Source organism: Hakea prostrata, chromosome 3 (assembly GCF_041222555.1).
Source record: "Hakea prostrata isolate BN-2017 chromosome 3, UWA_Hpros_2, whole genome shotgun sequence".
In the NCBI taxonomy this organism is placed as follows: domain Eukaryota; kingdom Viridiplantae; phylum Streptophyta; class Magnoliopsida; order Proteales; family Proteaceae; genus Hakea; species Hakea prostrata.
Genome location: NC_142602.1, coordinates 863,293 through 887,608, shown reverse-complemented (window position 1 = coordinate 887,608; position 24,316 = coordinate 863,293). Strand labels below are relative to the sequence as shown.

General features: G+C 39.1%; 1 long non-coding RNA gene and 1 pseudogene across 18 annotated transcripts in view; one reads left to right on the top strand and one right to left on the bottom strand.

The window, feature by feature from the left end:
* LOC149019822 (uncharacterized) overlaps positions 1-23,739 on the top strand; it is a 32,148-nt gene extending 8,409 nt beyond the window's left edge. For 7 of the 18 annotated variants that reach the window (XR_016172077.1, XR_016172084.1, XR_016172078.1 and 4 more), the window contains 8 exons: positions 170-292; positions 401-607; positions 760-1,080; positions 1,149-2,156; positions 2,233-2,304; positions 2,999-4,609; positions 4,838-5,034; positions 6,235-7,481. This is a non-coding gene — a long non-coding RNA (uncharacterized LOC149019822). Of the gene's footprint in view, positions 1-169; positions 293-400; positions 608-759; positions 1,081-1,148; positions 2,157-2,232; positions 2,305-2,998; positions 4,610-4,837; positions 5,035-6,208; positions 7,482-22,957 lie in introns of those variants that run through there. The other 11 variants (XR_016172081.1, XR_016172082.1, XR_016172085.1 and 8 more) reach the window with 11 other exon arrangements.
* On the bottom strand, positions 8,419-11,100 carry LOC149019823 (acid phosphatase 1-like; annotated as a pseudogene).
* Positions 23,740-24,316: the final 577 nt, after the last annotated feature.

The window sequence follows — 24,316 nt, the reverse complement described above, 5'->3', positions numbered from 1 at the left end:
TATTTTTGAACCTTAATGAAGACGTTGTGATGCTGTCAATGTCTGTCCTAATTTAAACCTTCTTCTTTTTTTTTGGTTGTTGTTCATGATGTTATGCTCTCTTCATATGCATGCTCTGGTACTGTGGGATGCAGTTTTAATCAGTTTGATGGATATTTAAAATGTCCAGAGATTATTTCATGGACCCAAGGAGGAAAACACAATAGCTCCAGTCCTACAGTGACGTGACTCTTAATCCTTGTAACTTGAAATAGGATTTCTCCAGTACAGTTATTCTGACATCATATTGACAGTAAGTGACATTGCGTGTCCGTGCTAGCTTTTGGTTCATATTGTTTTTGCATAATTTCTTACAACCCATATGTATGATCTCGGGACATCTGCTCTTTCTCTTTCCAAGCAATGGCAATGTCACTGCAAGAGTACAGATTGATAAGCAACTGCTGATATGTCGAAAGATTTATCAGGATAGAAGGGAGACGTCGTCAGCGAATTTTCAGCTCACGGGGAAAGAAACTGACGAAGAATGCCTAGAATTAGTTCAATAGATGCTATGGAGACCTTGGCTAATCAATAAATGGAAGAAAATGTACATTGTGTTGATAAGGTATTGTGAGTGTGGTATTTCTTATTGATCTTAGTTAAGAACTTCAAGCTTTCATCTCTATTTAGAGTACTTTACAGAGTTCAAAACTCCAGATTTAGTTAGTTTAGTCTATATGTTCAATTTGAAAGTTGGTTTTGATAATGCAACTACAGTTGGCTTGTAGGAAACAAATTCACTGGTGATATTCCAGACTTGAGCCCATTGTATAAGTGGGTTTCTCTGTAAGTATATTTCCTCACCAACGACAGTTCTTGAAGGAAGAGCAACCTAACATGACATGTTAGTGACACTGTGACAGGCTAAATGTAACCAGATATGTTTTATCAAACTCTCCACTTGTTTAGATTCTTTCTCATTAATCAAGTTGACTTTATTTTATTTTGTGATTAAATCAATTGAAGAGGTTTGGACAACAATAAGTTGGACGGGCAGATAGCTCAATCACTGGGGGAACTTGACAATCTTCAGGAGCTGTAAGTTTCCATTATGCCTTCACTCTTGGGCTTTCATTTACTTGCTAATTACCTTCTTTTTTGAACAGATTTCTGCAAAACAACCACCTCGAGGGTCAGGTCCCACATGCCTTAAAAAATAAAACTGGAATCAAGATTAAGTAAGTCAATTACTGCTTGTTTCCTGTCTGTGTTCTAGAGTAATGGTAAGCGTTGATTATCACTCCACCCTCCATCCCCAACCCACCCAAAAAAAAGAAGAAAAGATTATCTTGTCTTAATGAATTTTCTTGGTGCTTTAGGCTCTCTCCTAAAGAACAACCGGCTGACAACATATATGATAAAGCACCATTTGAAATGGTTATGCTGTATTATTAGTTTTTGTGCTTGGACAACTTAATGACCAGAATTTGTAATCATCTGATTTGTGACAGAAGGATTTAATCATTAGAAGTCCCATAGTTATTCTTACATTTCCCCCATATGAAAGTACGCCGACATGCTTTTTTATGTTTAGTTGCCTTATTGTACACATATTTTGCCTGTGGGGGTTGACCTTCCGTTAATGTACCTCCTCCCCCCCTCCCCCTTTTTCCCCCCAATGGTTATGGTTGCTTGTGTGTGGGGGGGCTGGGAGTTCCACCATCCCTATATTACTGTTCATCTTAGAATCCATGCAATCTGATATTAATAAAATTTGTTTGTTTTTAGTAGGGACTGATATTGAGAAAAAGTACATATTGATGTTTTTCATTGAAATTGATGCTCAATTCTTTTCAAATGTTCAGAGATTTTGAATAAACCCTGTAAGACGAATTGCTGTCAGCCATGCAAAACTAGTTGTACTTGTGTTAGATGGAAGGATGTATCTAGCCTTTTTATGTGCCTTGTTTTTTTCTTTCTCCACTTGTCATGACTTATTCCTGTCTTCCTTTCTCAGAAAAGCACCAAATACACTAGAAAAGAAATGGAGGAGGATTGATGGTGCTTAGAGGGCTGTATACCTTTCTCCTAATCAATTGAAGATGTTTGGACAACAATAAGTTGGACGGGCAGATACCTCAATCACTGGGGGAACTTGACAATCTTCAGAAGCTGTAAGTTTCTATTATGCCTTCACTCTTGAGCTTACAGTCATTTAATTACTTGCTAATTACCTTATTGTCTGAACAGATTTCTGCAAAACAACCACCTTGAGGGTCAGGTTCCACATGCCCTAAAAAAGAAAACTGGAATCAAGATTAAGTAAGTCAATTACTGCTTATTTCCTTTCTGTGTTCTAGAGAAATGCTAAGCGTTGATTATCACTCCACCCCATCCCCAACCCACCCAAAAAAAAAAAAAGATTATCCTGTCTTAATGAATTTTCTTGGTGCTTTAGGCTCTCTCCTAAAGATCAACTGGCTGACTCAGCATATAAGATAAAGCACCATTTGAAATGATTATGCTGTATTATTAGTTTTTGTGCTTGAACAACTTAATGACTAGAATGTGTCATCATCTGATTTGTGACGGAAAGATTTAATCATTAGAGTCCCCCATATATTTTGCTTGTGGGGGTTGACCTTTCTTTAATGTACCCCCCCCCCCCCCTTTCCCCCAATGGATATGGTTGCTTGTGTTGGGGGGCTGGGAGTTCCACCATCCCTATATTACTGTTCATTTTAAAATCCATGCAATCTGATGTTAATAAATTTTGTTTGTTTTTAGTAGGGACTGATATTGAGAAAAAGTACATATTGATGTTTTTCATTAAAATTGATGCTCAATTCTTTTCAAACGTTCAGAGATTTTGAATAAACCCTGTAAGCTAATTGCTGTCAAGCCATGCAAAACTAGTTGTACTTGTACTAGATGGATGGATGTATCTAGCCTTTTTATGTGCCTTGTTTTTTTCTTTCTCCACTTGTCATGACTGATTCCTGTCTTCCTTTCTAAGCAAAGCACCAAATACACTAGAAAAGAAATGGAGGAGGATTGATGGTGCTTAGAGGGCTGTATACGTTTCTCCATGTTGCTGGCCTGCATTGCTTAGCTTATGAGGTTATATTATCTGGGTAATTTATTGTTTGGCAAATCAGGTACGTTTGAGATATGATGAAATAATTAATTAGTTTGATACCTTGTTGGTCTAATTTCTACTATTGCAGCTTTATAGTTTGTAGATACAACATGCAAGGTATAACTTTAGGCTTATGCATGGAAATAGAATTGCACAAATGAATGTTTAGTTTGGGCTTTGTCACATAACTAAGTTAGTTGAAACCAATTGTTCATTAAGAGAGAAACCTGCCCACTAAACAAGTGGGAAATGTTTTATTGAAATACAAAAGAAACCGTGTTCATAGGCAAGCCTTTGTATAAGTTGCACCATTGCAATCATTAGGTTGTGAGTTCGAAACATAGAAGGTGCCTCTGATGTAGGCTTGAATGGGGGCTTAAAAACGAGGCCCAGTGTCACCAGGAAATAGGAAAATAAAACCAAAGAAGGGAATTTTGGTAAAGGGCTAAGGGGATTTTCTAGGGTTTTTAGGACTGAACAGTAAACGTGGCTCTGGGAATAGGGCTATTGGTCCTATTCTGAGGTCTCTTACATTTTATGAGGATTGAATGAGATCAGACAGGATTGAGGAGTGCTAATGGGTGAGATCGTTTGAGAAGCTTACAATATGCTATGGATTGCTTGTATTCTGATTGAAAAGAAGATGGCGGATGAGTTTTTCTCATTGTGGGCTGATCTGATTGAGCTTGCAGTCGTCCATTTGTGTAGCCTCTCAATGAATCAATAAGAAATTAATAGGATCACTAATCAGCTGTGTGTTGCGGTTGGAAGAGGGCAAATCTTGTTGCCAAAAGATGCTAGATATTCTTTACTATCAGCATGGTTGGAAGCTTTATAAGACTCTGGATGGATGGGGAGAGCTTGTAGATCAGTTGATAAGGAATGGTGGAGGATGGATCAAGTAGATTCTTACATTGCCACTACCACAGTTGATCAATAGTCTGATGAATTCTTGAACAGAGGAGATGATTGTCCCATTCCAGAAAGTCTTTAAGGTCTGATGAAAAGAGCTTTCATCAGGCAATATGCAGCTGTTCACCCACATTTACAGGCTTTTGTCCGTGATGAGTGATGAACTATCTAAAAGGTAAGGATATTGCTATTCATCCTTGGCTTGCTCTAACTAATTGGATAGGTTTTGCCTCCTTTTACTATGTCTTCTAAAAACACTCTTTGTTGCTGTGTATTTGCATTCGTATGCAAAATCCTTTTCTCGGTCATTTTATATCGGAACTATGGAATATGTTGGGAGAACCATATAGTTGGAGACTCGGCGTCATCATGGGCAACTGATTTACCTAAAGCCTGTGGACTTCAAAAGAATTATAGAAGAGGCTTGCTATACACTCTTCTTGGCATATTAATGGCATTGGACGATAATATGAACATTGCATTTGCTATCGATGGATTGTGAGTCATAATCATCCATTGAGCTCATTAACCTGTATAATCTATGCAAGCTAATCCAAATGGAGAGATACTGAGAAGGTAATCATTACTATTTTCTATCTATCTAGTTTCTGTAGAAGGCAATCATTATTCTATCTATCTAGAAATATTACTTACAAAAAAAGTTGTATATGCTTGTAAAATTTGGATTGATTTTGTTCTACTGCTTTATTATGGTTAGGTTTGATTCACTTTCCTAATTCACAGTTCTAGGTCTTTATCCTAAAACCTTGGCTGAGAAATTTCAGATGGTTTTGAAACGTGCAGATGTTATACAATGCTTTTGCAGTGTGTAGAGAGACAGATACATATTGGTTGGTTTTTCTTCTACTTTGCGCAATGGTGGAGTTTGTCCATTGTGCGCTGGAGGTCGCGGGTTCGAATCAGCCTCTCTGCAAAGCAGGGGTAAGGCTGCCTAGAAAGTCCCTTCCCTAGACCCCACAATGTGGGAGCTTCGGCACTAGGTACGGCCCCTTTTTTCTTCTTTACTTTGGGGGGGGGGGGGATGCACATTGATGCAAAATATTCGTTTTTGTTTCGCAAGAAAAACCAAAAAACTGTACAATGGAACAGTTGCTTAATGATACAAAATAAAGGCGTAAAACTCTCAAAATCTATATGTAGGTCATTTTACTGCATCGATTTCCAATTCTTAAATGATCACCTGGCCTACTTGGCTAGATATTTGATTTATTGGCACCGTGGATGCTAGATAATGCCTACCAGATTAGTGTCTACAAAACAGTGTCATCTTCCACTCTTTCCTGTTTAGGAACTGCTGTAGACCCCATCATCTTGGCAGTATGAATCATGGTGGTCTTTTCTTCTGCACCAGACACAACCCCCACCCCCCCACCCCCACCAAAAAATAAAAAATAAAAAAGACACGCTACTGCTGTGCCAAGTTACATTCAATCCATAGCTTCTGCACATGCATTTTGTTGGCTCTTTCCATCCCATTAGTGCCTCAAACTTTACTTCAAAGTTTGCTTTGATGCCTAGGAAAATTTTAAAGCATCCCACCACCCGATAATTTGTATCTCCAAATACATCAACGGCTTGCACTGCTTCAGTGCCCAATTGAGCTTCCATCTATTTGAGCTTGCAAGCACAATCTAATTTCAGTTTTCCCCTTCTTTGGAATTGTCAAAGAACAGGCTGTAGTTCAAGGATCTGTTCATACATTTCCAAAGCTTTCCATGCCATTTAGTTCTACTATGATTTGGTGCCTTGTCAAAGAATGGAAATTATTCTATAAAAATCTTGAACTCATGGTCCTTAGAGTTCTTCATTAGCCATTAGTGTCATGCCAGCTGCTTTGAGGAGTTATTGTTAATCGCTAGAGAGATGTGAAGTGTATGGCTAACCTAATAACGAAAGTTTCCTCCGCAAGGTTCGTCCACCACATTGCTCGCGCAGGTGCTTCCCTCTGCTCTTGCAGAACACTCCCCTACTGGTGCATTTTTACATAACACTTCCTCCAGCTTAAAAGCACTATTGAGGTTGTCACAAGACAAATTGTTGTCATCCTATGCAAAATTAGCTGTAAAGGGATGTTGGATCTAGCAATAAGATATGCATATCAGTGTTTTGATGTGCCTTACCTTTATTCCTTTCTTTCTCCATTTGTCATGACAGATTCCCACATTCCTTTCTCAATGCAGCAAAAAAATGTGTAGAAAACAGACAGGATTGATGGTGCTCAATTGGCTTAGCACCTTCTCCAGATTGGTGTCAAGTTTGGCATAATATGGTGTTCCACAGCCTCTAAAGTGTCATCTGTTGGTTGATGAGGCAGGTGCATATGAGACTTGAAATAATTAGTTACTTGAATGTTCTGCTGCCTTGATTTCTTTCACTGCGACTCCATTATTTGTAGATGCAAGCTATAATGGTAGGATTATATGCATGGAAATGTAATTGCACAATGGATTGTCTATATTTGGGCTTGATATTGTTTCTAAATCAGGTGATATACTCTTCTTGGCATATTAATGGTATTGGACGATAATATGAACATTGCATTTGCTATCGATGGATTGTGAGTCATAATCATCTGTTGAGCTCATTAACCTGTATAGTCTATGCAAGCCCAATCCAAATGGAGAGAGACTGAGAAGCTAATCATTATTATTTTCTATCTATCTAGAATTATTATGTGCAGCAGAGAATTTATTGATTATAATGACTAAAATATTATATCGATGACTCAAATTCTCATCTACGTTGTTCACGTTTTATTTTATTTAATATTTCAACTTTCTAATATAGATATTACACCCAAGGGGCACTTCTTCATTAATCATCATCAATTCCATCTAGATTAGTATTGTCCAATCAACAAACAACTAGGTTGTTTTGACTCTCCAAACTATGCTGTGTAAATGGCTCAGTCAAAGGAAGGGTGCAGCTTTCAATCATAAGAGAACAGCTATATCTTCAAAAGTGATGTCCATGTGAGTCACATGACAATTAAATAATCAATCATTTGAAAGACTAGGACTATGGTGCCAATTAATGAATACCCATCCTGAAACTATTTTAGAGTCAAACAGAAGGCCACATCATTGCCAAGCCATAATTAAATAATCATTGTGCCTTTAATCATGTAATCCTATGTTAAAAAGATTATAGAAAACTCAGTAGCAATTTATTTACTAAATTACCAAGACCCCGCAGTGTGATATGAACCTTCCACTAATCCAGGAAGTATTGAATCAATTGAACAGTCTGGGTTAATACATATGAGACACAGCTTTCAATCAGCTTAAAAGGAAAATGTCAAGGTTTGTTCTCGCCAAGGCCTAGTGTTGTCTCCAACACCTACACAATAGCCATGTGCCCATGGATATAAATTCACATGGTCTATGTGTGTGTGAGTGTGTGCAAGTGCCTAAAGAGCCCAGCCCCTTCCCACCCAACCCCCCCCCCCGGCCCATTTTTTATAATAATAATAATATATATTGTGGGATTTGGGGGGAGGGGGCTTGCTAACATGCATAAGACAAGTTTTGTAATGCCAAATGCATGCTACTTGGAGAAACTAGCACAAGATATTTACAGTTAAGGTTGCATGGCCTGTCCAGGTTCGATTAGACTTAACTCCATATCTTGCCAGGCTGTCCACCCAGGTTCATATGCTTTAAGGAAACCGAGCTTTGCCTTGTTGGGTAAATCATGGGGATGAACAAAAGGCATTCCTAATGGCCACCCAATCTTCATCCTTATACTTCCACATGGGCTGTCCAGAGATTGTAAGTGACCCTCACATTCCTTTAAATTGCAGAACCTCAATTTTATGCCTTTCTTGTCTGCAATGGCCTGTACTCGCTCCTTGAGGACTCTCTGTGCCTCGAGCCGTAGCCTCTTTGAAGGTGGCAATGGTTTGCACCTTGTGTTATTCTTCCTCTTCTTTAACAAGGGCTTAAAAGATCACTACAAGAAAAAGGGCTTACGGCGGCGTTTTCAAAACGCCGCCGTAAGTTTAAAAGTACCGTTGTAAATTTTTTCCGGCACTTAAAAAATGCCGGCAAAAGTACTGCCGTATTGTTACCGCGGCACTAAATGCAAACGACGGGAATTGTGACTTATGACGACACATTTACCGGCATTTTCTAAAAACGCCGTTAAAAGTGGTTTATTGCGGCGTTTGCTAAACGCCGTTGTATGTTATTTTTGCCGGCATTTTTAGAAAATGCCTTTAAAAGTTATTTATTGCGGCATTTATGAAACGCCGCCATAGGTATTTTTGCCGGCGTTTTTAAAAAACGCCGTCATTTGTTACCTATGCCATAAGAAAAAATTGATTCCAAAAAACCAAATTCAATTTTACAAATATAAATGTGCCACTTTCCATTATACATATACCCACAATCCAAAATGTAAGCACAAATGAAGATCCAATTCTACCAATACAACTCAGCTTGTAAGCATAGATGAAGACCCAATTCCTTTGTATTGGCCACACAACACTTAGCAGAAAAGTTACCACACAACCATTAGTACAGTTGTACAATCTAAAAAATGAAAGGCAAAAGAGTACAAATAAAAATAATAGATCATAAGATCAAAATTTGAAATAAATTAAATGTCCAAAGCGTGTTCCGCATCCAAAAATCAAACATATATTTATTTTGAATGATGAAGAGTTGACATCCCTTTTCAGGGAATGTAATACAGAGAATTGGGAAGCTTAAATGTTCTCATGGCACCAGGAAGCCCCACAAGGCAGGGCCACTGTGATTCAACCATTCCCAGATACAGTAGCCTTCATGGATCAGCTTCTTCCTCTGCTCTGCCTTGAATTCTTGCACTGCCATGCCATTGTTCTCATAACCCCTATCATAAACAGACGGTGAGAGACACAACTCATTGAGTTAATGATTGATCTTGATTCTTGATAGAAGAATATAAACTTCTGATTCAACTAAGTGAAAGGATAGAACTTCACCAACCTCAGAATGAGACCAGACCACCCAGTGCAACCAACCTTGAAGAGGTTATCAGTTGTGGGATCCCTGAGGTGTTCTCCTCTTGAAGACATTAAGAAGATCTTCAATCCTCTTCGTTTGATCTCATTGAAGAGGTTCATCGAGTGCTTCAGAGCTGGAGCGTTGGTCTTCCACGCCCATTTCTCAAAGTCTGTAACAATGAACTTCTCTCCTCTGAAAACAATAATTAGTTAAAGAAATTGCTGACAAAGGAAAAAGAAGAAAAACGTGGAAGATCTGATAAAAGGTAGGAAATGGAGCCCAGATCAAGAGCTCCTATGTACAGTACCTGTGGCGATGTTTCTTGAAGTAAGGAACAGTGGAAAGAAGGGTATCATCAATATCAAAGATCCAAGCATCTTTGCCAGCACCAGTCAACTTGAAGTTTTTGCTGAGATAGATGGTGCATTCTTCCAGTGCTTTCTTTGAATCCACCTTGTATCGAGTGGAGGTCATGTACTTGCCGATGTAATCTGTGCATTCTTCATGGACAACTCAATAGCCACGAATGTTATGGAGCTCGACATTGATCCTCCAAGCTTCACAATAGTTCTTCAGGGTTATCTTTAGGTCATTTGAGTCCTTCCCTATCTTCCACTGGTTCAGGATATTCCAGTTTGCAACTGCCACACCAACAACGAGACTAGAGAAGCACAGCAACAAACCCAGATTTCTTCCTATTTTCTCCTTCTTTATGATCAAAAGACAAAAAGGATTCTGGGGGTGGATCAGGAGAACAGAGCTTTGGATATTTATGTAGGTGGATTTCCAATTTTCAAATTGCACCACATGAACCTGCAAGTTGCAAGAGAGACAATCAAAATTCCATTTCTATTCTGGGGTTTCTTTAAGCACCACATGAGAAGCTTACTTACCCACAACAGCAACCATATCTGTGACTGAGAGTCCTTGGTCTATGAACTTTGCAACGAGAGTAAGAAGACCCTGATCAGGTGTGGGGATGTTTGAGACAGCAAGGCTGTAGGTTGCACTTATGGAATCCTTTCTATCTAGTGGTACATCTCAGTAAGGTCCACCAACCTAAGAAAACAAAAGATTTACAATAATCCATAGGCATCAAAAGATTACTTTGACAAAAAAGTACCTATAAAAGCTGCTGCAGGAATGCAATATAAAAAACATTCCGACTTTAATAAGAATGAAGTGAAACAAAGCAATATCCTAAGTTCTAAACAAGAAAAACTAAAATGCTAATTACTTAACCGCACTGGCATATGTCACATATGTTTAGTATATACCACATAATGTGTTTATGTTTAATAGATATACATCATGAACATAGAAGAGTAACTGGTCCATGTCTAGTTGATGAGAACTCACAGTAATCAGTCCAAATGGCCATGATTGTGACACCTAATTCCCTGGCTTTTATGGGTGCTCGATCATTGTCTGCTCTCTACCTAACCACTATTAATAAATAGCACCAATAAAATGCCCATTGTGCATGTCTCACCAGAACTTGAACCACCATTACCATCAGTTTTAAGGATTAGCTCTAGAAGTAATGGAGAAATGATGACCTTAGAACCATTTTCAATCCTTCTAGCTGCCAAGATATTATAAGAAGAGGAACATAATGAGTTACCAAGTAGTTCAGTACAAGCATATGAAATTGAAAGAAAGCTCAAAAATCATAGATGTTTCTAAATTATAAGAAAATGAAGTTGATGCTTGTATCACATGCCAAAGGGCATAGTAACCCATGAGATACTCTTCCAACTTCATTGGTGTGTCACCTTCAATCTTCTTTGGTCTTCGACCTCTATCCAACATTAGGTTTCTTTTCATACTTGGTGAATCCTTCTGTGTTTCTTGATGTCTATTAATTAATTTACCAAGATGTTATACTTGAAATATAAAAAGGAAAATGACACATTAACTAAACATATCTATCATCTGTGAAAGTAAAGTTAAAAACGGGTGCAACTTACAGAGCTGATCATAAGAGTCATGATCATCAACACCTATACGGCACTTAACACCGATCGAGGCATTGGAATTGGCAGCAATTGCTGACATAGCCTCCCCAACAAACTATCCTTACAAACACCAAAATGCATCAAGGTTATTTTTGGAGGAGCTGAAAGAATCTATACAGGGAATAAAAATCACCAATTTCTTTCTGAGAAGAAAACGAATTTATACAAGGAAGAAGGATCACAAAAGGAACATCTTCTACTATTCCCCCCCCCCCCCCCCCCCACATTTTATTTTATCTTAAATTGTGCTTATTTGTCATAGAAAATATGCACCATAAAAAGGCTATGTGCAGAAACATTTCCAACTTATTGGAATGAGAACATTTTGATGTTTCTTATTTTGTACAGAGAGGAAATTTAATCATGATTAAGGACAACTGGGTAGCATAAATTTTAGTTACATGACTCCATATGGAAGTATAAACCACTAAGCTCTTATCAAAGAGGGGGATGAGAGTGGGTGGGTGGGGAGAAGAGAGAGTAGTCAGTCCAAGCATGAATTGAAGCTCATTTCTCTCAGATAATTCATCATTACCAGAAGTCTCAGAAACGTCTCTGCATCCGGATAGATTTTAGTTTAGTTTGTGTGGGTTATAAGCTAATCAATCCCAGAATTATGAATCAAACTGTCACTTATCACTGTGTATCCAAACCTAATCTCCAGAGGGCCTCCTTGCCTTGGTCCATAAATTCTTTGAAGTGTGCAGGTAAGTAGTTTTGGAACAATGGATGATCCCAGCATAGTGGGCATTGCCTTATATACTAATGTTGAATTCCTCTTCACATGTTTGTTTATGCAGTAAGATGGACATGCGGACCTCTTAGGCTTATTAGCTTCCCAATCTGCAACTCTACTAGTAAACTAATTGTTGTAAGAATCAATCACAGCGTTACTTAAAAAATGAAACAGAAGAATTCATGCTATCTTCTCATACAAACAGAAGAGACTCTCACATGATTTTAGTCCTCAAATTCACTACAGCTACTGCTGTTGGGTTCCTGAGACAACCATGCTGACAGATTGTCCTGAGCACGTTCTCCATTGGTGTTGCACGATTCCAAGCAGAATCTACGTATGTATTCACCACATTTCTAAAGTAAACCAAGATATATTCATAAAACTCCACCGAGCTCAGGTGAGTCAAGCACTTGAATGTCTTACTCTGTAGCATGCATTTACTTTTGCTAACATTTGCATCTCATATGACCATGAATAAACCAATAACTGTCTAAGCAAAGGTAGGAAAATGCATACTAATCTAACCCCCCCCCTTCAATTCCCAATGAATAGCATGATCTTGACCATACCACTTGCTCAATTTTGCCAACCGAAACTCAGTTAACTATTTAACTAGCTTATCTTTATGTTCCCTCGAAATAAAATAAAAACCCACAGTAGAAGGAAAATACAGATACGAAATAAAAAGGTACCTTAATACTATATCCACAAGAAATGAAAATGTGTGATATAATTAACTGCAAGGCACCTTAATACAATCATCATCATCTCCTGAGGCAATAGTAGTCCATCGGGTTGACCAAGCGGTTCACAAGCAGACTTGTTCATGAGCAAACACATCGGAGTCAATTTTCAAGCAGGTGAGAAGACAAAAGACAAAATGGAAAGGCACGAAGAAAGACGAAATTGATTGGGATTTGGTGGGATATAGAAAAAGCATACCCATGCGCATCTTTCGAGCGTGCAATGGTGGAACCAGTTTCTACATCTGTGGCCAGAATGGAACAATCTGGAGATCCGGTCAAAATAGCTGAATGCATATATCCCATCCAAACCAAATTTAAGTAAGTTACAGGCGAAGAAAAAAATTGTTTTAGCAGGAAGCAAGAACCGTCGTCGTCGTCGGAACCTTTATCGGAGCTTTCTCTCTCTTTCTCCCTCGTCACCGTCGGAACCCCACCCGTTGGCAAGGCGGAATGAAGAAGAAGGAACCAAAATAAGCGGTTACTTGACTTAAAAAAACAAAAATACCATATGCTCAAAATCAACGGCTATTAGAGTTTTGAACGACACGGCTTCATCTCCAGCATTCACAGGTCCCGAAAAAACACGCACCAACAAGAATGAAATTGAAACGCTACTTAAATTAAAGATCGAGAAAAGCATACAGAGAGAAGGTCTAGGATTTAAGTTGGGTAATACCAGAACAGCTTCGTCAGTAGCGGCGGTCGGAGGAGAGAGAGAGAGGGGAAGAACGGTGTTTGGATTTCTGCGTGCTAAGTTAGTCTCGTTCGTCTGTGAACTGGTGAAGAAGCGATTCCATTCTTTGTTCGAAGAGTTTTTTATTTTCTGTTGAATGTAATGTAATGTTGTGGTTTGGTTTTGTTTGGGTTTCGATGTTCTAGGGTTTGATCGTCAAGGTTTTGAACAAGGCTGGAAAGTTATATTGGGTTTCACCGTAGATATAGAGTGGAGAAATGGAAGAAACAGAAGAAGGTCGAGCTGATGTGATGCAGCGACTTCAGTCGTCGTCTTCTCTTCCAAATCAGCCATGCATCAACCGATTCGAAATTCCCTATTTGAATACTTCGTGAGTTCATCCTCCGCTGAGGCATTTCTTGGCGAATTTTAGTCCTGATAGCAATAAGAGGCCTGGTATACCTCCCTCACACCCTCACTTCCCTCCTGCTTCTCCCTATTCACAGATCCCGGTTTCTCGCCCTGTTAGTTACTTTCAGAATTTTAGCGCAGCTCCATCTCATTCAGCAGTCTTGCCTTCCTTACTGCTACACCAACACCGCCGGGGAGAGATTAGGGTTGGTGGTCGGTTGGTGACTTCGCATTTTCATCGCCTCGCTTTGTGTGAGAGAGTAGCGCCGTTTCTTTCGTTGGGGTCTTTCACAAATCTGAACCCTTTATTTGGTTATCTTTTTCGTCACTTTTCTTTGAACTTTATGTTTGTTTCTGAGGGCTTCTTAGGATCTGTCTTTGCATTATCCTGGCAAAGCGAAGATTTTGGCGGTGTTGGGTGTTGGGTTTTGTGTTCCGGCGGCCGGCGGCATGGGATGGGGTGTTGGGTTTTGTGTTCCGGCAGCCGGCGGCATGGGATGGGGTGTTGGGTTTTGTGTTCCGGCTGTCTTGGAATGGGGTTCCGGCTGCCGGCGGCGTTGGGGCAGCCGGCAGTGTAGTAGGGGTGCCGGCGGTGTTGGGGCTGCCGGCAGTGTTGTAGGGGAGCTGGCGGTGTTGGGGTTTAGGGTATGAGGTGGCGTAGGGTATGAGGTGGGTTAGGGTATGAGGTGGCGTAGGGTATGAGGTGGCTTAGGGTATGATGTGGCGTAGGGTATGAGGTGGCTTAGGGTATGATGTGGCGTAGGGTATGAGGTGGCTCAGGGTATGAGGTGGCGCAGGGTATGAGGTGGGTTAGGGTATGAGGTGGCGCAGTACGGTAAAGCAAACCGTCGGATGCACTCTATTCCATCCTAGCCATTGATCGCAGTTGGAAGGGTTAATGTGTAAACCGTTTGGGTTGTGTCCATAAACCGAACTAGCGCACTGGACCAGACGAACCAAATTGTACGATTTTCAATATGAAAAACACAAAACCGGGGCATATTCTGCTTTCGTCTCGGTAACGTGATTTCGTCTCTAAAGATATGCGGTCGATTCCTCTTCTTCCTAATCTCCCAACTCTTTTTTTAAATATCGTTGAAGGGAAACTTGATTTTGTCTTCTTCCATTTCATGGAGATAAAACGAAGAACACGGAAGTGGTATAATCCCTGCTTGTGAAGAACAAGCGGAAGGTGAAGGATGCTCCTACCTGATTTCGTCTTCTACCCTGATTTCGTATTCTACCCTGATTTCAATAGAAGATCTGAAGAAGAAGAAGAAGCTCTGAATAAGGTATACATAGATTTGTCTTCCACCTTGATCTCTCAACTCTGAACGTTTGTCCTCTCTCTCTCTCTTCTCTGTTCTTCCATCGTCCTCATTTGTTTCTGCTTTATGTTAGGGTTTTGATAATTTTTTACAATGGCTGTAGCCCTCTTATAAACTTTATATTGAAGACTTCAAAACAAGCTCAAAATGCAAAATAGAAAGGCCTAACACGGTCCTTGACTTCTAAGGTAATCTACATTTAACTAGAAAAAGTGAATTCTAGTTAAATGGTTATAAATAATAAATAAATAATAAGAGAACTCAAAAAGTCAAACTAAGTCTTTAACTATAACTAAACTAAGTATTCCTGTTTCTCTCTTTCTACTCATGTTTTAGGCTTTAAAGTGGCCAATTACAAGGCAAACCATGGAATCAAAAGCCCAACACCTACATAACTCACCACAATAGCTAATTTTTAATAAAATAATCCATTAAGTGACTAATCTGAACCAACTCTTCACTGCTTGAAAAATATTCGACCTCGGATTTTCTTTGAACGAAGGACTTGTGTGGTGAACATCCATTTTCAAACCATAACAGTACTCATGCAGCTCATGGATGTTAGGGATGTAATCTTCAAAGAACTATGGTGGCATGATGAACTCCATGTGCTTGACTTAACAGACATGTTCTTGAGATCTTTTTCATGGGTATCAACATGTATGATGGTAATAACAACTATTGGGCTTATTCCCTGTAAGAAGCCTTTATTAATTCCTATCCACCAAAATCTTCCTTTCTGATTCCAGTAAACGAATAAATCATATAGTGTGCTCCTTGTTCAAGAAAACATGTACAAAGTGACTTGCCAATGTTCACATACGTAGAGTGAGTGTTTAGCAGATATTCATTATTGGTTTCTGTCTTTTTTCTCTCCCCTTTATTAACAGTGAGTTGCTCAGCTGACCTTATTAGTCTTGTAAAAATGATATGACCAGGCTAGCCCCCTCAAAGAACCAGCAAAAGTTGGCCAGGAGCCAAGCTCCAAAGGGCTGGCTAAACCTTCCCAAGGGAACTTTGGTCATTTTAACAAAATTTGGGTGTCATAGGTCTGGGTCCCATTAAGCCCAGTGTGTTGTCTGGATCCTGTATCTAATTTAATTTTAGTATTTGGATTATTATTTTGCAAGATATTTGAGAGTCCTAGTTTGGGTGAGATTCCTAGCTAGGGTGGACTCATACAATTTGAGTCCACTTTAATCTCCTTATTTTTAGGACCACATATCTACTCTTAGAATTTGGATTGGACTTCTCTAGAGTTAGTTTTAGAGTTCTTTGATGTCAAAGTAGTTGAGTAGTAATTGAGTTTATTGGATAAGCCAATTAGTGTTCTAGTTGGCTTTCGAACTTAGAGTCCTTTTCTAGATCTTATTTGAGGCTATAAATAAAGTCCTCCAGCTATATAATTTTCAAGTTGAATTGATTAATACAAATTTGAGTTTGGAAGAAATCTTAGTCGTGGTCTTCGTCGAAGGGCCGCAACGGGATTAGAGTGTTGTCTTCTTCAATTTCAGCAAGTCTTCAATTCAGACAACATTCAACAATACCAGCAATCTTTGACCATCTACAAGTATTGCATTCCCAGCCTCATCTTTAGCCTTCTCCCTTCTTCCCCCATCCATTGCACCCTTTTTTATTTTCTTGAATTTTTGGACTTTTCTTGAGACTCAAATTCTACGGTTAGATCTACACCAATCCAACTGTTAGATCTGTCCCAAACTCTATGAGCCTCATCACCCAACCCTAGTTACCTTAGATCCCAATTTGACCTCATTCGCAACCTCTAACTTCAAGATATAATTATTTTCTTGAATATCCATACTTCCTCAGACCCTAAAACCAGAACCTTAATATCTTTCAATTTAGCCATCCAAATCCCCACGAAACTTGGGAAATCATATCCTTGTATTGTTACCTATATTTCTCCAAGTTTCAACCCAATTCGACATCTTTAGACCCTAGTTTCCCATCTCAAGGAATTTATCCCAGATCTCCCATGGGGTGGGGGTTATGACCATAAAACATTAATAACCTTTCCTCTAGGAAATTTTTTTCTTACAACCCTTATCATGAAGGAACCTCATATCCCCCGAAACCCTAAACCCTAGAAACCCTAATTCGACCCAAACCTTCCCACTATTCCATCCCATCTTGGGTATTGCTTGGGATTTTCCCTTCTCTCAAGTCTCAACCCCAAAACCGTATGATTCTTGCTATGTGTACAATAATTGAGGCAATCTTTCCAAGGGAATACCTTAAGATTGCTGGTTCTCAGAGAGAGGATCCTAGAATAAACCCAATTTTAGGATTTGATATCAAAATGCCAACCTGGGTTGCATAAATCGTATCTTGCCTTTGCCTAGGGAAAAAACTATTTTTGATGTCACCTAATGTATTCATGTTGATGCATGCCTGTGAATGGCTATTGTGAGCTTTCATGGGGAGATAGAAGAATAGGAAGAGGAAGAAGGTGAAGTGGAGACAGGGGAAGGAAATCTCACACTCGATCGGCTCATCACTTGAATTCGTTCTATTCAGCCTCTTATCACATCCTAATATAAGCTATTTAGAGGAAATGAAACGTAAAACCTAGTTGAAATTAAAACCAGAGTTCAAACCAACATCTCACTCATTCTTATTTAGGAGTACTTAAACAAATAAAAGAGTAAACTGATCTAGTTTTTTAATTTAAGTCCAACTCTTGTTGCACCAAAGCTTTTTGACCGGTCCTTTTTGGGGTCATAGTTCAAGGTATTAATTGCTTAGTTTGAATTAATGTATAAGCGGAGTGGTATTGCTGTATCTTTTATTTTGTTTAATTATATTGCGATTACTTCAATTACATTACCTTTAGTCCTAGTTATGAGAGCATACGGTCATCATTAATTATAAATGTGGTTTCTCAATTTGTCATTAAAATTTTTCTACTATAGTTTGAATAGCAGGAAGGGATGTACCATTGAAGTCCAGCGATGTCGTAGGTCATTTTTTCTGTTCTAGGAAGTTTCTAATTAAGCTTCTAGTCTTGTAAATCTGTCAGAAGTAGCTAAAGACGGTAGTGTCCTTATCTGAATTAAATCATAATTAGTAAGTCCTGTTTGAAGAAGGATTGTAAGTACTTTATTATAAATAAAGGAGGAGCTGCAATTTAGGGAGGATAGAAGCCTAATCGCAGGATACATTATCCACAAGTCTTGCAATACATCACCTTCCTTCCTCTCTTCTTCTTCTTCTTCTTCTTCTTTGTCAACTCTTCTCCTCAAATTGGTTATAAGGTATTGATTTCTAACATGGTATCGAGCTTTAAATAGTTGCCGGTTTGAGAGTTTTCAGATTTACATCTTAATGATCTTGATTTTTGGGATTCAAAACTTATTTGATTTGTTGTTGCGATTTGCTTCATGGTCTTGCTATGGTGGCCTTTGAGGTGGATATTGCTGCTGTTTTTCCTTGGTTGAAGGCCATCTTTCCCATCTTCAGGTTGAAGACAACGGTAGTCTTTTTCTATTGTGTGATTGTCAAGAAGAGTGACATGAACCAGATCCAGGACCACCCAAAGAGGTCCCAGGGACGTTACCAATAGCAAACCATGGAATTTCCGCTAGCATAGGGGTATTTTGGTCATTTTGGGTCTCCTAGTCAAACTAAATCTGACCTAGTTTGGTTCAGAGTCCTATTAGGAGTTCAGATCTAACTTTATTTTTGAATTTGAGTCCTTGGTTCTTAAGATTTGAAAGAGTCTTAGTCCAGCTAGGAGTCGTAATTAGAGAAGGATTCCTTTAGTTGGATCTAGTATGTTGGTAGGATCCCGAAACTACTTTTGTTTTTGAATTTGGTTTTGTTTTGGTCAAGTTATTGATGAGTTCTAGTTAGGGTAGAAGTCGCAAGTAAAGAGGGGTTCCCTTAATAGAGCCCACTTCTTACAAGGAACCTAGGTGTACCTTTATTTTGTAATTTGGATCATTCTAAATGAGTTATGATAGAGTCCTTGTATGAATGTGAGTCTTTAGCCCAAGTAGGAGTCTTGGTGTAAGTTCCTTCGTAAATGCTATTTGGCCCAAGTAGGAGTCTTGGTGTATGCTCCTTTGTAAATGCTATAAGTATAGCCCATTACTTTTTAAGAAATCAGATTATGTTTATGAATAAAGTTTGAGATTGAAGGAGCAAGAGCTTAGGAGTCATGGGTTCCCTTGGAGGGCCTTGCTGATGTGAACCAAATCTTAGGGCTTAGCTTGTAGGAATATTACCCTAGAATTGCGCTCACTCCAGGACCTCTCTTAGGGAACCAGCAGCCTTCTAGAGCCGTAGGTGCCTTCAGTTGACAGATTCTTGAAGGAACTAGGGTTTTCAGAGGTTAAATATAGGCCTAGAAGAGTTTGGCCAGGCTTAGGCTTACTGAACTTTAGGTTTTGAAACTTAAAACCTTGCTGTAACTTAGTTTTCGGGTCTGGGGATTAGGGGCACGGTTAGGTTTAAAGGTTTTTGGGTTTAAGTTGAGTAGTCTTAGGGTTTTGGCTGCTGCTGTAATGTAATTCGGAGTTGAAAATTTAAAGTTACAGTTTAGGAAATTGAGTCTTAGGGTTTTGCTTAGGCTAGAGAAGGGACTGTTATTGGTGTTTTGTAGGGTAATCCTAATAGGTTAAGGGTTACTTTGAAGTATCCTACTTAGGTTAGGACTCTTAGGAAAGTCAATTAGGGTTAGGTAGAGGTAGAATTGGAGTGGGAGATGGCAATCCTAAAGGGGTTTGAAGTTTGAAGTTTGGCCGGGCAATTTTGGAGTTATAGGATTTCTGATAAAACTAGGGTTCTGGTTTTCAGAAGTTGAAGATGAATTGCTGAAAATTTGAAAACCTAATGGACAAAGGCCTGTGATGAAACTAAAAGTAGAGATAAGGGGAAAGGTAGGGTGCAATCCTATGGGGGAAGGGATGATTGAGGTGATTAGGGGATCTAGGGTAGTAGGAGAGGGGTACGGTGCTGGTGCACGAAGAAGGGGTGGGGGAGCTTGCAGGTTGGTTAGGAGAAGGGGGAGAGGGTTAGGAAGGGGCTGGGTTGTAGTTTACTTACTTGGAGATGAAGGTAGGCTACTGGAATAGAAGAACAATAGCTGAACTTGGAAAAAATATGGAGTCCTAACAAGTAGTAGACTGAGAATAGGGGGTTCCAACACAGACCATGAAATACTCCCAGGACAAGGACTCTTCAATAAATCACAAAATAATGACTCAAATGAGAAAATAAAAATAGATCTAGGGTTCTGACAACTAGTTGGACTCAATGGGACCTTGCCTATGACTCCAGGGAATTTGCAAATATAACCAAAATATCCTTCGATCAATTAGGGGCTGTAGGGTTTGGGGAAGTAACCCCTACGCAACCGCCAGAAACTGATTTACTTCACTTACGGCTATTCTTTGAGAGAATTTCTATAGAACTTACGGTAGTCAAGCGTCCATCTTCTTTCATGAGTATAATAAACTCCACCCCAGCCCTAAGCTTCCCTCTTCTTCTCCCATCCGTTGGTCTTTCCCATCCCCAGACCCTAAAACTAGTAAGTTACAGCCCCTTCCCCGTTACAAGTCATCCCTCCCCCTTCCCCTAATCCTGTGACACCATCCCCTCACCTTCCCATATCCTTTCTTCATTTTTAAAATTTTTTCTGGAGTTTTCGTACCTTTTGTTAGACCTAAAATTCAAGGTCAAATCTACAGTAATCTAACTGTTAGATCTGTCCCAAACTTTAGGAACATAATTCCCCTAACCCTAGTGACCTTCCCTCTGAATTTCAGCCCACTCAGACCAACCCAAGCCCTAGTCTAGCTCTAATTCCTTTGCTGCCCTAGATTTCCAAAACCCTAGAAACCCAGCCCTACTTTGGACCATAATTCTCAAACCACTCATCCAAATCATGAACCCTATTGTGATCATCCTTCCTGAACCCTCCTTGACCTTCAACCATAACCCTAGAAACCCTAATTTCTATTAAACCCTAAACTAAAATATTCAATTATGAATTCAATAAGAAAGCAAGGATTCAGACTTGGATTTCATAACTTAACTTCTAAACCTTAGCCTAATCTAACCCTACCCCCTAACCCAACCCTAGACCCCCCCCCCAAAAAAAAAAAAAAAAAAAAAAAAAAAAAATCAACCCAATTCTCTCAACCATTGGGAATTACAAACCCTTGTTTGCTGCTGATGCACTTGAAGAGGATCTTTAGGGTGGACCTAGATCTGGGCCTTGCATCAACCAACTAATAAAGATATCTTTCTATGTGTTTGTGATTCCTTTTTATTTGGTTACCAAAACTACTTTTTTCCTACTAGGACTCTAATGTCCTTTGATGTCCCTATTTTCATGGTTACTCCTTTTCTCTCTCTCTCTCTCTCTTCTTCTTTTTTTTTTTTTTTTTTTTTTTTGGGGGGGGGGGGGTTGTTGGAGATTCCTAGCTTCCTTTTTCTTTTTGATTCCTAACTTCCTATTTTTTTCACTTCTTAGAATTGCTCTATTGATTTTTGGGTAATATAGATTTGCTCTATCAGGTGTTTCCGTAAATTTAGGCTTTATTTCATCCTATTTAGGATAACATATTTAATGATTGTTTGCTACCTTAATTGGTACACATACCTTTGTGTGCTATTTACATATTGGTCATTAAAAGGATTTTCCTCCCAACTTTACCCTTTAGAGTTGGTTTGTGTATTCTTTTGAGATTTCTTCTAATTACATTCATGCCATTCTTATTTCAGTTTTGGAATATTTACATATTTGACATTCTTTTCTTTAACAGCCCCTTGAAAAAATCTGGTGTATTAGAAGTATTGCCAATTTGCCATTACTTCTCTGAGTGGGGCCAATTTGCTGATTTTGTAAGCAGAGGAGTTATCAAAATGTGTTTGGAACCCAAGATATAATATACTTGGACTCAACGATGGATTGAGTTGGGAGTGATGGATTAATTACTAATTTGTCGTTATTTTATTTTGGTAAACCATGGACTGCTTCAGTGTGGGATCTTATTTTTTAGTGTGAGGGGTTGATTGAAGATATATGGGTCTTTCCTGTTGAAATTTTGTTCTTATCTAGTCCACGTGTACTGCTACACGTGAGGGGGAGATTTAGTATTTATTCTCTATGTACTCAAGAATTTTATTTGATGAATTATTACCTATTACCACTACTCGTCTTCTTGCGAAGAGCACTTGTGCGGCCGTTGGAGCTGCACTTTTTACCTACTTGTGCGGACATTGTAGCTACACTTTTTACCTAGTTTGGCGGACGTTGGAGCTACACTTTTTACATACTTGTGTGGACATTGGGGCTGCATATTTTATCTTCTTTTGTGGAGATTCCTCCCTACTATTTGGCATTATTTGGATAGTGTCTTTGATGTTACTGTTGCTGTGATAATTATGGATATGGTTAATCTCACTACCGCCTATTGATCTCATTATTGGATGGTATGTGCAACATGAAGATTATTTATTTAAGTTGCTGTTCATTATCTTCTTGGTGATGTTTCAGTGATTATCTGTGTCTGCTGTTGCTACTTTTGCTCAAGATTCATGAAGTTTTTTGATATAGGTTCTTGTTATTCCAAGTTGGAGCCCTTGTTTTGTTGCACTCTAGCTTGAGGGGGAGTATTGAAGTGCAGCAATGTTGTAGGTTATATTTTCTGTTTTAGGGAGATCTTAATTAAGCTTTTATTCTTTTTAATCTACCTCAAGTATCCAGGGCACCAGTGTCCTTGTTATAAATCATAATTAGTAACTCCTGTCTTAAGAAGGATTTTATTGTATTTACTTTATTATAAATAAAGGAGATGAGATTAGGGAGGATGGAAGCCTAATCAAAGGATACAGTCTGCACAGATCTTGCGATACATCACCTTTCCTTTCTCTTCTTCTTCAACTCTTGTGCTCAAACTGGTTGCAAGGTTATGATTTCTAACATATATTATGTATTGTATCTGCATCTCATTTATTTCCACCATGTGCAGATGAAAACGAGACAATCATAAAATGGATGTCGTGACTCAGAGAAATGGGTTTGAAATCTTTGGAGATTGTTGATTAAGTTAAATACCAGTCCAGGCATGGAATCTATGCTATGGGTTTTTCATATCAGTTTAGTCAATTATAGAACATAGTAGTTAACTCTATCTAGAATTTGTTTATTAATCTTAAATATTCCAGGGTCTAGCAGATACAGTTCCTCCTTTACCCCTAGAGTTATGTGTTGCACGGTTGCACCCACTTTTGTACAATTCCTTGTGAGATTAGTAGAGGGGTAATTCTTGTATGGGTCTTTGTTTTCTTGAAAACTTCCTCAGAGGCTGGTTTTTCTATAGCATTGTCTAAAAGCTGGCATATGGGACTAAGTCATGTTGTTTTATTCAATTTGATTAAGTCCTAGTTTTCTGTCGGAAATTTCAAATCAGGCTGGTTTTCTACAACCGCATATTTGTGGGCGCTCACTTCCCATAGCAGCAATATCTACATAACCAAAAGTTCAGTGTCTCTGTGACCAATATATTAGCTCCTCTGGTTGACTGCTTTTAAGTTCTGATGTTAGTGTGGCTTAGCTGATCATATTTTTCAATCTCCTGTCTGCCTGTGAATTGGGAGCATGTTTGAATCGTCTGATCGAATTGCTTTTCAATGATCACCATGGAGGTTACTTGCCCCATCACCAGGATATGGTACGGATTTTCGGGACCTCATTTGTACGAGGCATGTTGAGCCCTCAAGTCTTGAACCTTGAATGCCTGTTCCTCTTCTGGGGTTTAGAGGTCGTCCTTCGGTGTGGATTTGTGTAAATTCCATTCTTACTGCCTTCTTTTTTGCATCTTGGATGTACTATGGGGTGGGGTTCTCAAAGTATGATATTTATGCAATTGCAGGTTGTGGTTACTGTACCAAAACTGACAATTTGAGTTTTGTCCATATAGGTTTCAAAGGCAAGAAAATGCCTGGACGCATGGGTGGGAAGCAGTGCACAGTTAAAAATGTGTGGGTCTATAAGATAGATCCAACAAGGAACTTGATGTGGGTCAGAGGCCAGGTATGCTTTTGTCTGGGTCTGTCTACTTCCTACCCACTACTCTAAGGCTTACATCCTGGATAGACTTTTACCTTTTGTGTCTTCTCAAAGAAGGAAAATTTTAGTTTTAGGAGGTGTGGGTAGGTGTTGGGGGGGGGGGGGGGGGGGGGGGAAAGACAGGTACTTACATGAGAATCAGTATCTTACTATTGCTTTTTCTTTGATAGTTCTGCTCTACTGTCACAGGTTCCAGGTGCAGAAGGGAACTTTGTGTTTATTAGAGATGCTTTTTACAAAAACCAGATATTTCTTTGCT